Source organism: Triturus cristatus, chromosome 6 (assembly GCF_964204655.1).
Source record: "Triturus cristatus chromosome 6, aTriCri1.1, whole genome shotgun sequence".
NCBI classification, from domain to species: domain Eukaryota; kingdom Metazoa; phylum Chordata; class Amphibia; order Caudata; family Salamandridae; genus Triturus; species Triturus cristatus.
Window position 1 is genome coordinate 764,542,738 of NC_140589.1, and position 14,855 is coordinate 764,557,592.

A 14,855-nucleotide genomic window follows, 5' to 3' on the forward strand; every position below is an offset into this window, starting at 1 on the left:
GGCATGGTGAGCAAAAAAACGATGGATTTAGGCCCAGATCTCTGTACTGGGGTGAATGTATGACATTGTTCTGCATTCTGTCCATCAATTGTTGTTTTTGCATTTGTCACCCCGATTGGGATGGGTATGCTCAGACGTGAGTCCCGTGCTCTCCATGCCTCTGGAATCAAGCTATCCTGGCTGAAGAGGGGTGAAACCCCGAAACCGGTCCTAGGATGCTTGTTTCCAGTCCAGGGAGGACCTGGCTTGGCAGTTCGGGCTGGACTGTTCCCATGAGGCACAGGGTTAAGACTGATTTGCATATGGCTGGGTTCAAACTGGAATGGCATGGTGAGCAAAAATACGATGGATTTAGGCCCAGATCTCTGTACTGGGCTGAATGTATGACATTGTTCTGCATTTTGTCCATCAATTGGTGTTTTTGCATTTGTCACCCCGAGTGGGACGGGTATGCTCAGACGTGAGTCCCGTGCTCTCCATGCCTCTGGAACCAAGCTATCCTGGCTGAAGAGGGGTGAAACCCCGAAACCGGTCCTAGGATGCTATTTTTCCAGTCCAGGGAGGACCTGGCTTGGCAGTTTGGGCTTGACTGTTCCCATGAGGCACAGGGTCAAGACTGATTTTCATATGGCTGGGTTCAAACTGGAATGGCATGGTGAGCAAAAAAACGATGGATTTAGGCCCAGATCTCTGTACTGGGGTGAATGTATGACATTGTTCTGCATTCTGTCCATCAATTGTTGTTTTTGCATTTGTCACCCCGAGTGGGACGGGTATGCTCAGACGTGAGTCCCGTGCTCTTCATGCCTCTGGAATCAAGCTATCCTGGCTGAAGAGGGGTGAAACGCCGAAACCGGTCCTAGGATGCTTGTTTCCAGTCCAGGGAGGACCTGGCTTGGCAGTTCGGGCTGGACTGTTCCCATGAGGCACAGGGTCAAGACTGATTTGCATATGGCTGGGTTCAAACTGGAATGGCATGGTGAGCAAAAAAACAATGGATTTAGGCCCAGATCTCTGTACTGGGGTGAATGTATGACTTTGTTCTGCATTCTGTCCATCAATTGTTGTTTTTGCATTTGTCACCCCGAGTGGGATGGGTATGCTCAGACGTGAGTCCCGTGCTCTCCATGCCTCTGGAATCAAGCTATCCTGGCTGAAGAGGGGTGAAACCCCGAAACCGGTCCTAGGGTGCTTGTTTCCAGTCCAGGGAGGACCTGGCTTGGCAGTTCGGGCTGGACTGTTCCCATGAGGCACAGGGTCAAGACTGATTTGATTATGGCTGGGTTCAAACTGGAATGGCATGGTGAGCAAAAATACGATGGATTTAGGCCCAGATCTCTGTACTGGGGTGAATGTATGACATTGTTCTGCATTCTGTCCATCAATTGTTGTTTTTGCATTTGTCACCCCGAGTGGGACGGGTATGCTCAGACGTGAGTCCCGTGCTCTCCATGCCTCTGGAATCAAGCTATCCTGGCTGAAGAGGGGTGAAACCCCGAAACCGGTCCTAGGATGCTTGTTTCCAGTCCAGGGAGGACCTGGCTTGGCACTTCGGGCTGGACTGTTCCCATGAGGCACAGGGTCAAGACTGATTTGCATATGGCTGGGTTCAAACTGGAATGGCATGGTGAGCAAAAAAACAATGGATTTAGGCCCAGATCTCTGTACTGGGGTGAATGTATGACATTGTTCTGCATTCTGTCCATCAATTGTTGTTTTTGCATTTGTCACCCCGAGTGGGACGGGTATGCTCAGGTGTGAGTCCCGTGCTCTCCATGCCTCTGGAATCAAGCTATCCTGGCTGAAGAGGGGTGAAACCCCAAAACCGGTCCTGGATGCTTGTTTCCAGTCCAGGGAGGACCTGGCTTGGCAGTTCGGGCTGGACTGTTCCCATGAGGCACAGGGTCAAGACTGATTTGCATATGGCTGGGTTCAAACTGGAATGTCATGGTGAGAAAAAAAACGATGGATTTAGGCCCAGATCTCTGTACTGGGGTGAATGTATGACATTGTTCTGCATTCTGTCCATCAATTGTTGTTTTTGCATTTGCATTCTTTCTGTGCCCGTTTTTCTTGCCTTCTGTTCCCCTATTTGCCCCTTGATTCTGTGCCCTCTTTTGCCTTCTGTTCCTCCTCGCTGCCCCCTGATTTGTGCCCCTTCATTCTGTGCCCTCTTTTGCCTTCTGTTCCCCCTCGCTGGCCCCTGATTTGTGCCCCATCATTCTGTGCCCTGTTTTGCCCTCTGTTCCCCCTCGCTGCCCCCTGATTTGTGCCCCTTCATTCTGTGCCCTCTTTTGCCTTCTGTTTCCCCTCGCTGCCCGCTGATTTGTGCCCCTTCATTCTGTGCCCTCTTTTGCCTTCTGTTCCCCCTTGCTGCCCCCTGATTTGTGCCCGGTTGCCTTCCGTGCCCTCACCGCTCCCGTTCCCAAGCTGCCTCCCCTGCGGCCCCGCCCCCCTCACTGCCCATTCGCTGCCCCTGCCTCCCGCCTCCCAGCTGCTCCTCCCTCCCACCTCCCCATATATGGCGGTCGCTGCGTGGTGAGGAGAGCGACCCTTGACCTTGTTAGGTAGGTCGCACCCCCACCACACAGCTTTGCCTGTGTGTCCTGACCCTGCCCCAGCTGCCGCTGCTGTAGAAGTTGAGGCCCTCCTCCACCCACAGGCTACCACCTGCGCCTCATCCCTGGTGGCCAGTGGTAGGCCTTAGGTTTGTATCACTGTCGCTGTCTGTCTTTCCCTGTACTGCCCATACTGTCTTCTGGTGTCTGTGACCGCTGTTGCCTGTCTCCCCCCTGTGCCTGCATTCTTTCTGGGCCCGTTTTCTTGCCTTCTGTTCCCCTCATTGCCCCATCATTCTGTGCCCTCTTTTGCCTTCTGTTCCCCCTCGCTGCCCCCTGATTTGTGCCCCTTCATTCTGTGCCCTCTTTTGCCATTTGTTCCCCCTCGCTGCCCCCTGATTTGCACACCTTCATTCTGTGTCCTCTTTTGCCTTCTGTTCCCCCTCGCTGGCCCCTGATTTGTGCCCCATCATTCTGTGCCCTCTTTTGCCCTCTGTTCCCCCTCGCTGCCCCCTGATTTGTGCCCCTTCATTCTGTGCCCTCTTTTGCCTTCTGTTTCCCCTCGCTGCCCCCTGATTTGTGCCCCTTCATTCAGTGCCCTCTTTTGCCTTCTGTTCCCCCTTGCTTCCCCCTGATTTGTGCCCGGTTGCCTTCCGTGCCCTCACCGCTCCCGTTCCCAAGCTGCCTCCCCTGCGGCCCCGCCCCCCTCACTGCCCATTCGCTGCCCCTGCCTCCCGCCTCCCAGCTGCTCCTCCCTCCCACCTCCCCATATATGGCGGTCGCTGCGTGGTGAGGAGAGCGACCCTTGACCTTGTTAGGTAGGTCGCACCCCCACCACACAGCTTTGCCTGTGTGTCCTGACCCTGCCCCAGCTGCCGCTGCTGTAGAAGTTGAGGCCCTCCTCCACCCACAGGCTACCACCTGCGCCTCATCCCTGGTGGCCAGTGTTAGGCCTTAGGTTTGTATCACTGTCGCTGTCTGTCTTTCCCTGTACTGCCCATACTGTCTTCTGGTGTCTGTGACCGCTGTTGCCTGTCTCCCCCCTGTGCCTGCATTCTTTCTGGGCCCGTTTTTCTTGCCTTCTGTTCCCCTCATTGCCCCATCATTCTGTGCCCTCTTTTGCCTTCTGTTCCCCCTCGCTGCCCCCTGATTTGTGCCCCTTCATTCTGTGCCCTCTTTTGCCTTCTGTTCCCCCTTGCTGCCCCCTGATTTGTGCCCGGTTGCCTTCCGTGCCCTCACCGCTCCCGTTCCCACCGCTGCCTCCCCTGCGGCCCCGCCCCCCTCACTGCCTATTCGCTGCCCCTGCCTCACGCCTCCCAGCTGCTCCTCCCTTCCACTTCCCCATATATGGCAGCCGTTGCGTGGTGAGAAGAGCGACCCTTGACCTTGTTAGGTAGGTTGCTCCCCCACCACACAGCTCTGCCTGTGCGTCCTGACCCTGCCCCAGCTACTGTAGAAGTTGAGGCCCTCCTCTACCCGCAGGCAACAACCTGCGTCTCATCCCTGGTGGCCAGTGGTAAGCCTTAGGTTTGTATCACTGGCGCTGTCTGTCTGTCTTCCCCTGTACTGCCCATACTGTGTTCTGGTGTCTGTCACCACTGTTGCCTGTCTCCCCCCTGTGCCTGCATTCTTTCTGTGCCTGTCTTTCTTGCCTTCTGTTCCCCTCATTGCCCCTTCATTCTGTGCCCTCTTTTGCCTTCTATTCCCGCTCGCGGCCCCCTGATTTGTGCCCCTTCATTCTGTTCCCTCTTTTGCCTTCTGTTCCCCCTCGCTGCCCCCTGATTTGTGCCCCTTCATTCTGTGCCCTCTTTTGCCTTCTGTTCCCCCTCGCTACCCCCTGATTTGTGCCCCTTCATTCTGTGCCCTCTTTTGCCTTCTGTTCCCCCTCGCTGCCCCCTGATTTGAGCCCCTTCATTCTGTGCCCTCTTTTGCCTTCTGTTCCCCCTCGCTGCCTTCTGATTTGTGCTCCTTCATTCTGTGTACTCTTTTGCCCTCTGTTCCCCCTCGCTGCCCCCTGATTTGTGCCCCTTCATTCTGTGCCCTCTTTTACCTTCTGTTCCCCCTCGCTGCCCCCTGATTTGTGCGCGGTTGCCTTCGGTGCCCTCGCTGCTCCCGTTACCGCTGCTGCGTCCCCTGTGGCCCCTCCCCCTCACTGCCCATTCGCTGCCCCTGCCTCCCGCCTCCCAGCTGCTCCTCCCACCTCCCCATATATAGCGGGCGTGCGCAGCGGGCGCGCCTAAGGCAAGTCCGTCTGCGCCCGTCCGCGCCCAGCTCCAGAACCCCTGGTCCTGCACCCGCCATGATGACCGCCGCCGCTACGATGCCAGCACACTCCCCGCTCTCAACCCCGGACGGACCCACACCTGCTTCAAGCCCGCCCTGAAACACACACACGGTCCCTTCACCTGCCAGAACTGCAGTTACACCAGCCTCAGAGCCGCTGACCAACCCGCCAAGAAAGACCTCAACTACCTCCAATGCATCTTACTGAACACCTGCTCCGCACGCAAACACGCCGTCGAGCTCTGGGACCTGCTCGACACATCATCCCCGGACGTCGCCTTCCTGACAGAGACTTGGATGAACGACTCCTCCGCACCCGACATCGCCATAGCCATCCCAGACGGCTACAAGATCACCTGCAGAGACCGCACCAACGTAGTCGGAGAAGGAATCGCCATCGTCCACAAGAACAGCATCAGGCTCTCAACCAGCACCGCCAACACTCTCAGCACCGCCGAACACATGCATTTCCCGATCCACACAGACCCCCAACTCCACCCTCAGGGGCACCCTCGTCTACACACCCCCCGGACCCCGACCCCAGTTCTGCGACTCCATTGCCGACTTCATCAGCACGCACACCCTGACCTCCACCGACTACATCCTCCTCAGAGACCTGAACTTTCACCTTGAGAACAACAACGAAAGCAACTCGACAACCCTGATCGATAACCTCGCCAACCTTGGACTGAGGCAACTCGTCACAACGCCTACCCACTCCACTGGACACACGTCTTCTCCTCAAGCCCCCACGTCTCCTTCAGCCACACCACCGAACTCCTCTGGACCGACCACTGCTGCATCCACTTCACCTTCCAGAAACCCACCACACACCACCGCACCCAACAGATCCCTCGCCGCTGCTGGAGCAAAATCACCGAAGACCAAATACACGCAAACCTCGCTCTCAGCCCACCCACGAACCCTCCAACACCGACAATGCTGCCCACAGCCTCGGACGCTGGATCGACGACTGCGCCAACGCCCGCGCCCTGCTGAAGAAACCCCCCACAGAGACACCAGCAAGAGGGCCAGCTGGTTCACCACAGATCTCCTAGCCTCCAAGCGAGCCTGCCGGAAACTAGAGAAGAAATGGCACAGCGAACAGACTCCGGACAGCCACGCAGCCCACAAGGACGCCACCCACAACCACCATCACCTCATCAGGACTGCCAAGAGGACCTCCTTCAAAGACCGCCTCGACAACAAGGCACACAACAGCAAGGAGCTCTTTAACATCATGAAGGAACTCTCCAACCCCAGTTCCAACACCAACGACATTCCGCCGTCGCAAGCCCTGTGCGACTCCCTCGCCACTTTTTTCCACCGCAAGATAGCAGACATCCACGACAGCTTCAACACCCAGACAGCCCCAACAGACAGCAACACAACAGACTCTCCACACACCATTGACCACGACCCCCTGCTAGCCGGGGCCAGCGTGAGCATCGATGACACCTTTAAGACCATGAGCACAATCCACTCCGCCTCCCCGTCAAACCCATTCCAGCACCACATCTTCACAAAGCCAGCAGCTCCATCGCACACCACCTGCGCAATGTCATCAATCTCTCCCTCGAGACGCGAGCTTCCCAGAGAGCTGGAAACACGCCGAGATCAACGCCCTACTCAAAAAACCCAAGGCAGACCCTAGAGACCTCAAGAACTTCCGGCCCATCTCTCTGCTCCCGTTCCCAGCCAAGGTCATCGAGAAGATCGTTAACAGACAGCTAACCCGATACCTCGAAGAAAACAGAATCCTGGACCCTTCCCAGTCAGGGTTCCACAGCAACCACAGCATCGAGACCGCCCTCATTGCCGCCACCGACGACATCAGGACCCTGCTGGACAACGGTGAGACCGCAGGCCTCATCCTCCTGGACCTCTCCGCCGCCTTCGACACCGTCTGCCACCGCACACTACGCACACGCCTCCACGCCGTAGGGATCCGAGACAAAGCTCTGGAATGGACCACCTCCTTCCTCTCCAGCAGATCCCAGAGCATCCGCCTCCCCCCATTCCGATCCGAAGCCTCCGAGATCATCTGCGGCGTACCCCAGGGATCTTCCCTCAGCCCGACACAGTTCAACATTTACATGGTCCCGCTCGCACACGTCGCCTGACAGCACGACCTCAACATAATCTCCTACGCCGATGACACTCACCTCATCCTCTCCCTCACCAAGGACCCCATCACCGACAAAGCCACCCTCCACGAAGGAATGAAGGCCGTCGCCGACTGGATGAAGATCAGCCGACTGAAGCTGAACACGGACAAAATGGAGGTCCTCATCCTCCGCTCCCACCCTTCAGCCTGTGAGGTACTGGGGGCAGCCCCAACACCCACCGACCATGCACGCAACCTGGGAATCATCCTCGACTCAACGCTCTCCATGACCAAGCAAGTCAACGCCGTCTCCTGCTCCTGCTTCAACACCCTCCGCATGCTCCTCAAGCTCTACAGGTGAATCCCGACAAATATAAGAAGAACAGTCCCCCAGGCCCTCGTCAGCAAGCTCATCAAATGACTGCAACGCATCCAAAACGCCTCGGCATGACTGATCCTCGACGTACCACGCCACGGCCACATCACCCCCCACCTGAGAAACCTGCACTGGCTGCCCGTCAACAAGAGGATATCCTTCAAGCTCCTCATCCACGCACACAAGGCACTCCACAGGACCGGCCCAGCCTACCGCAATGGACGACTTTCCTTCTACAAACCCAATGCCGGCTCCGCTCCGCCGACCTCGCACTCGCTGCTGTCCCGCGCATTCGAAGAACAACCACCGGCGGGAGATCCTTCTCCCACCTCGCCGCCAAGACCTCGAACACCCTCCCACTGAGACTGCGACAGACCCAGGACCTGCTGACCTTCAGGAGGCTACTCAAGACCTGGCTGTTCGATCAGTAGCGCCCCCCCCTCCCAGCGCCTTGAGACCCTCACGGGTATGCAGTGCGCTCTACAAATGTTTGATTGATTGAGGGCTTTTTGTTTATGTTTTATGGGGGGAGTGAGAAGAAATGTGTTAGAGCTTCTTAGGTTTCTCGTTTGACCTGCTTTTGTGACTTTGGACGCGAGGTAGGCTGGCTTACCATTGTGTAGGAATTTGTGAGTGTGGGAGGCAGTTTTGAAGAAACAACATGCTTCGACTGGTAGCCATTTTCGAATTGTTGAGGTCATCCGGGTCAGCATCTGTTTTTTTATTTTGTTTTGGGTTTTTTAGCAGGGGGATGATTTGGCCTAGTTTGAGGCAGCTGAGCATAACCTCAGGAAGCTGTTTTTTATCTTTGGTCCAAAGCAGGGATTAAAGTGTAGTTTCACTTTTAGCCAGGGATGTTGGGAAAGGGTTTACGCAGTGGGAGGAGAGTTTGGATTTTGCAAACACCTTGTAGATGGCCTCTTCTGTGAGTGAGCTAAAAGCCTTCTAGCTCCTGGGAGCTGTGGAGGACTTTGGACTCTTGTTGAGACTGGTGTCCATTGGGGGATAAGTTTCTGTTGGAGCTACTGAGGGGAGAGTTGGGGAGCTATGAACCTCTGTAGTGGGGGGAAGGTTGCCAGAGGGCATCTGCGTGTGAAAGTCTAGGGAGAGTTCGATCTTCGAGATTTTATAGATGAAGAATTTGCCAAAGTCATTGCAGCGTTCTTTGGATACCAGTGGGGCTACGTTGGTTGGTTTGGAGGTTTGTTGATTAATTATGGGTCCGTTTTTTTCTTTATCTAGTGTGTTGAGGAAGAAGGTGGCTTTGTCTTTTAGTGTGTAATGTTTGTATTTCCTGCGTTCTTCTCTGAGCAGGTAGAGATGTGTTTGCTCTCTAGCTTGTTTCCGCAAGTCTTAGTTGTCTTCTGTGTTGAGGTCTTTGTTGAACCAGGATCCCAAGGGGGTGTGTCTGACGAGTGCTTAACACGCACGTTTGGGATTCTTGTTTGATGTGCTACTGCTCTATGGACTTGGGATGCGCTTTCTCCGCCTAGTGAAGTTATTGTATACTTTGCCGGTGGCTAGAGTTAAGACGGGTACCTTCATATCGGACCCAGTGCCAATAAACAGGGGCCCCCATCAGGGTTGCCTGCTATCACCCTTGTTATTCTCATTAGCCATAGAACCACTTGCTGTGTGTCTGTGCGTCACTGAATTGGAGAAGAACCCGAACCACAGGGACGAAGAGAAGCTCCCCACACTCCCAGAGGCAGCCTATCTATGAAGCTTTCATAACTGCATACAAAAGGCTAACTGAAGGAGATGTGGGGAATACACTCAAGACCAACGAACACCTCTTGATTCCCTCAACGAATTCAGGACTTCACGTCAGAAGGGAAACCATAAGTCATAACCTGAGAAAAGGAAGAGAAAAATATCCCTTAAAAGTATTCCACTCAGATATGCTATCTCTGACTTAAGTGAGTATTAAACGCATATTCTGTAGACATGAAAATTCCACTTACCAGCTGTATGTTTCCAGGAGTATAGTACAAAGTATCCAACTGCGTACAAGCAGCTTCTATGCTCCTTCGCACTTTGCTTTAGTAGATAACAAAAATATTCAAGGCAATCCAAGTCCAGATAGCCAGTAGCAAAAAACATAGTTAACTTCAATCAAGTTCCAAATAAAATTATTCTCCACTCAAGAAAGGTCGATGCTTGTCGCGTATTTTGTGTGAATTCAAGTACAAAAGGGACAAACAGCTGAAGCGGCGTTGGTATGTTCGTTATTTGTAGAGGATGGAGGCAGACTGAAAAATAGTTAGACGTGGCTAAACGTCAGCAGGTAGTAGACGTAAAGGTTTGAGTGCTTTTTATGCAGTCCCTAAGATTCCAAACAAAAGGCAGGACAAAAGCGGCCGCAAGCCAAATTCATTCACAGCCGCCAAAGGGGGACAGCCGCGTCTTACGAGCAAAGGTGCGTATGCTGGGTAAACAAATGAAACGCGTCCGCGAATAAAATGCGGAGGAAACTCGGCCGCGAGTCAAAGGACACGGACGCGGTCGAGGTTACAAACAAAACAAATGGACACGACTGCGAGTTAAACATAAATAAATAAATAACCGCGGTTGCGAGTCAGCTATTAACAAAAAAATAAACTGTGCGCACAAAGTTCACAAATAAAAAAGGGTACCGCTTGATCTTGGAGCTTGGAACAGTAACTCCACAAGGATTCTTCTGGGCGAAGGCGAAGACACCGGTCAGGATCTGAAAGCCAAGCAAGGGCTCACACACCTGACTCGCATTTAACAGTTAAGGGAGCGTGTGTAAACTCTCTCCCGTCCTTCCGGCACCATGGCAAGAGAATCTCTATAAAGAATTGTTCATGTCTACAGAACATGCCCTCCCTGTTCACTTGCTATACAGTATTGGGGCCATTTGACTATGCAAGAAGTGTGGGCTCTGACACTGTGGTCATCCGCAAGAGTGGTGCAGAGTGGGGTGTCTCATTGGGAGACAGGACACACACGATCTCACTATATGAGGATGATCTACTCTTCTCAGTGACTTTGCCGCACCCTCTAGCCTGAAGGTCAATTGGGCCAAATCCTGTTTAAACACGTTCACCCCCTCCTATCCTGATCCCACATTTCTCATCAAAGATGTCCCAGTGAAGTGGCCGCCCACTGTTTTCAGGTACGTAGGAATAAGGGTATACCATCAACCAACAGATCTCCTTGAGGGAAACCTCATGAGGGCAATAACTGCCATTAGATCCCAGATGCTCTTCTGGCGTGCATTGCTGTTCACTGTCATGGGGTGCATAGCCCTACTCAAGATGGTAGTGCTGCCGCAGCTACTTTACTTTTTCACAAACCTACCGTTGTATATCCAGCCTCCTGTCTTCAGCTCCTCTGAGAGCACTATGAGGGAATTCATATGGAACGGGTCCCGATGCCGAGTCGGTCTCTCCAAGCTGCATCTGCCCGCTGATCAAGGCGGACTCACCATGCCAAACATGAAGCAATATTATCTTGGCGCGCAGCTCCAGTTGGTGACTAAATGGACATGTGGGATGAAGCTGGACACCGCCATGCTCACGCCACCCTGGTCCCTCTAGTCGATTCTCCATCTTTTCTATTACTGTAGACGAGGTATACTGCCTACCTCGCTACTACTTGATGTGGCTTATAGATGCTTTCACCGCAGCCTGTGCCTCACATGTTCCAGGGGCTGCAGGACCATCTCGCAGGTAGAACTTTCGAGTTGGCAGGGGACAGGCTTACACACCTTGGGTGACCTCTATAATGATGGCGTACTCACGCCCTTCGACCCTTTAGTGGAACATGACGGACTCCCGCAGGGTCACTTCCTCTTATATAACTCATTGATAACAGCGCTGGGATCCATGTGGGGTGATATCACAAGGGAACCCCTTAAACATCTTACAGTTCAATATCTACATGCTATGGGCACAGGGAGACACCTTATGAAATAGTCTGAAAGCTCTTTACACCACCACACTGCGCACTCCTTTGCACCCCTGCGGTGATATTGGGACACAGACTTGAACCGCCCATGTACAGACCGAGAATGGGTTGCCATACTGGAGGGTCCAACCTTCATCACTAGAAATACTTGTTTCCATCTCATCCAAATCTACATAATACACAGAGCTTACCTGACCCCGGCTAAAATAAATAGATATTTCATGCGAAATGATGCCCACTGCCCTAGATGCCGTTTGTTAGATGCAGACCTCTTTCACATGTTATGGACTTGCCCATCTCTCTCCGTTTACTGTCAGTATGTAACCACCCAATTATCCAAGTGTATCGGGCGAGTGGTAGCACGAACATGGGAAACATGCATCCTAGGCTTATTTCGCAGAACAAAAGGGAACAGGGTCACCTCTAGATGTATTGACCTGGGGTTACTGACGGCCAAATGCTTAGTAACTAAGAGGTCGAAGCTATCAGAACTGCCCTCCCGCTAAACCATGGACCAGTTCACTATTGACATGGGTTGGGCCAAAAGCACTGCACTATGTAGGGAAGAAATCCTAGAGCTTCGCAAAATCCCAATCGTTGCCAATTGGGATGGCATATTGCAAGACTTCCGAAATGACCGACGTACAGATGCAGAACACTCAGAAGTCACAGACCAGGCAGGAACGCTAGTCACAGTGCCACAAAATCACACATAGCCGGTGTGCATGGAGGGCGAGATGCCAAACCGCTCCTCTAGTACCCTAGGCCCAGGAGGCTACCTGAGAGACAGAATGTAGGACACCACATTGTAACCATGCGGAAGGAGGGAGCTGAGGATGGGCAGGGGTGACCTATGTTGGGCAGAGTTAAAAAAAAAATACTTCAAGCTTTCTTTCCCATCACCACGCTTCCCTATGACTACTCGCCATTACCTTAACCTCCAGTACCAGATCTCCTTCCAAGCGAGAACACATAATTCACATTTGACAGCACTGCAGACCTAGTTATGGACACTGGTGCCCTAGGACCGAGGGTCAAGCAGGCAAGGTTCATGAGATAACAATAGCCTATTATGCCATACACTACCCCATCGCAGACCTCACCTTGTCCTACATGTGGCACTATTAAATGCCTCTCTGTATGTATTGTTGAAATATGTATGACAAATATCTGTGCAGTAATACTAACCCATACCTTGTACATGTATTTTGTATTATACCTTTAAAAACGGATAAAAAGAATTAAACTAAAAACATGGTAGTGCTGAGATATTCAAATGTGAGGTAAGAGAAGGTGTCTGTTTCTGTCATAGTGATGTTGGTCTTGTGAATAATGGCAATGGCGCTGCCTTGGCGGCCCTACCTGTCCTTTTTAATGATGGAGAACACTGGACAGACTAGAAGGCTAAGGATTGGATAAGAAGATTCATTTACCAAGTTTCTTTGATGAATGCGATGCCAATGGTGTGGTTCAGTATTGCTTCAGACAGCTTGGTTGCATGCTTGGTAACTGAACTACAGTTTAGGAGCATGCAGTTCAAGCCGCTGCTGTTAATGGTAATCTGTGTCAGAGGTACCATGGGGATTTTGATGAATTGAGTTGGTGGCCTGGCAGTCCAAGGGGGTTCAGGCCTCTAATGATTCCCGCGATCACCTGGATCTTGGAGGTAGGGGGCCAGGGTTGTCGTATGGTTGTATGTTTTCACTAGATCCGTCACCTCGCTTAGGGACATCAGGAGGCTCGTTCTTTTCAGACTGTGAGATCAGTTATTTGGAGGAGTTGTATGCCAGCTGTACAGCTGGGTCAGAGACAAACGTAGAGGTTGATTGGTGATGTTAGAGGGGGAGCGGTGTGAGTGTTGTTTGAATATAGGGTATGTTGTAAGGTTCATAAGGATGTTGTTGATATCCTGCATTACCTTAACAAACTGTTTTTCCATGCAAGTTAAATGTTTAGTTATGTTGGCTATGCTTATAAGATTCAGAGCAACAGTAACTCGAGTTGCCTTTCCCTGCGAGTTGGGTATTCTGTAGAGTTATTCAAAGGTGTAAGGTTTAGTGGCAAGAGTGTAGAGGAGTTGATGAGTGGGTTGCGTGTGTGAGGCGTTCGTGGCTCAGGGGTAGTAGGTTATTGGGGTGAGAGTTGAGTTGTCCCATGTTTCTTCCTTGGTGGGTACAGGTGTAGTGTAGGAGTTCTGGGTGCACCACTGTGTTTTCTCAGCCATTGTGAGGGTGAGGGCTGACAGCAAGTTGGGGTTTTCAGCGCAGGTGCCTCTGGGTCCTTATCCTACATGGCATGGAAGAGAATGAGTGGGGAGTTTGGTGGGGGGAGGGTTGCTAGGCAGTGTGTCTGTGTAACTCCATCACTGATGACAAGTAGCATGGATATTATGACTAAACTATGTCTCATTGTGAAACAACTCCCCAGAACCTGAGGTGGAAGGGGGTCCTCTCCTGTAAAGACTCACCGGAGGTAGGAGGTAAGTTCAAAAGTCTTTATTGTAAGAATGCCACTGACCCCAGAGAGCAAGTCTTCTAAAGGGCTGCAGGTAACGGCAACTGCCACTCCAACCGTCACCCATGCCCAAAATTCTACCGTGGAACCATCAGATGTCATAGAACCCTTGGGCATGGGCACGTGGCAGGAGAAGCAGCGCAAAGCAGGCACGAGACCTGGGGGACATAGAACAACCAATACAAAGATAATGTATGATGTACAACATAACACATCTCCTTCTCATTGAAGAACAAGAACTAAGGTAAGAACAGATACCAAGTGTGCAACAGAACACGGAGGAAGGTGGGACCAGAGGCTTTAGTCACACACAAAGTCGTGTAACTTAGCAGGTGGTTTGACTACCCTACCATATCTGTTCACCATTGGTTCCTTGATAACTGTACTACTAGAGGGGAAAACATCATCAGTATCAGGACTATTATCTTCAAGGTTTACACCACTTGACCAAGATTTTGTGGGACATCCTCCGATAATTCCCCACTGAAGGTGCTACAACTGTCCTCCCGAGTAGCCATACCATCAGGGACACTCACACCGTCAGGAGACGCAATGTCCGTCCACTGTAGGTAAGAATCCATACCGGCATCGCCATCCGGAATCCAATCATAGTCTGGGGATAAGGGAAGGCCGTGGTTGTCATGGTTAGCATTAGAGGGGCAAACAATCCCGCCACTCCTACACACAGATAATGAAGAAAAATGCCACATTTTACCATCACTTAAGAGGGCAGAGTTACAGAAAACGTTTTTTACCTCCATGGGCTGCGAGAAGTGACTTTGCCCTTTTCTTAGGAAGTCAGTTCTCCTTACTATGACTTTGTCGCCCACCTGTATGCTCACTTTCTTGCATGCATGCCTCGAGTCATAATACTTTTTGCTAGTCATTTGTGAGTGTAACAACTTCTCTTTCACCTTTCCAGGAGACCAACAAACTCTCTTGGGTGTGAGCCAACCCACATTGTCTTTAGTAACAGGGGTTCTACCTCTTATCAGTACGAAGGGGCTGGTACCAGTGGACTCACAGGGAGTTACACGGAAAGCCCGGAGATTGTGGATGAGTTCTTTCCTCCATGAAAGGTCGT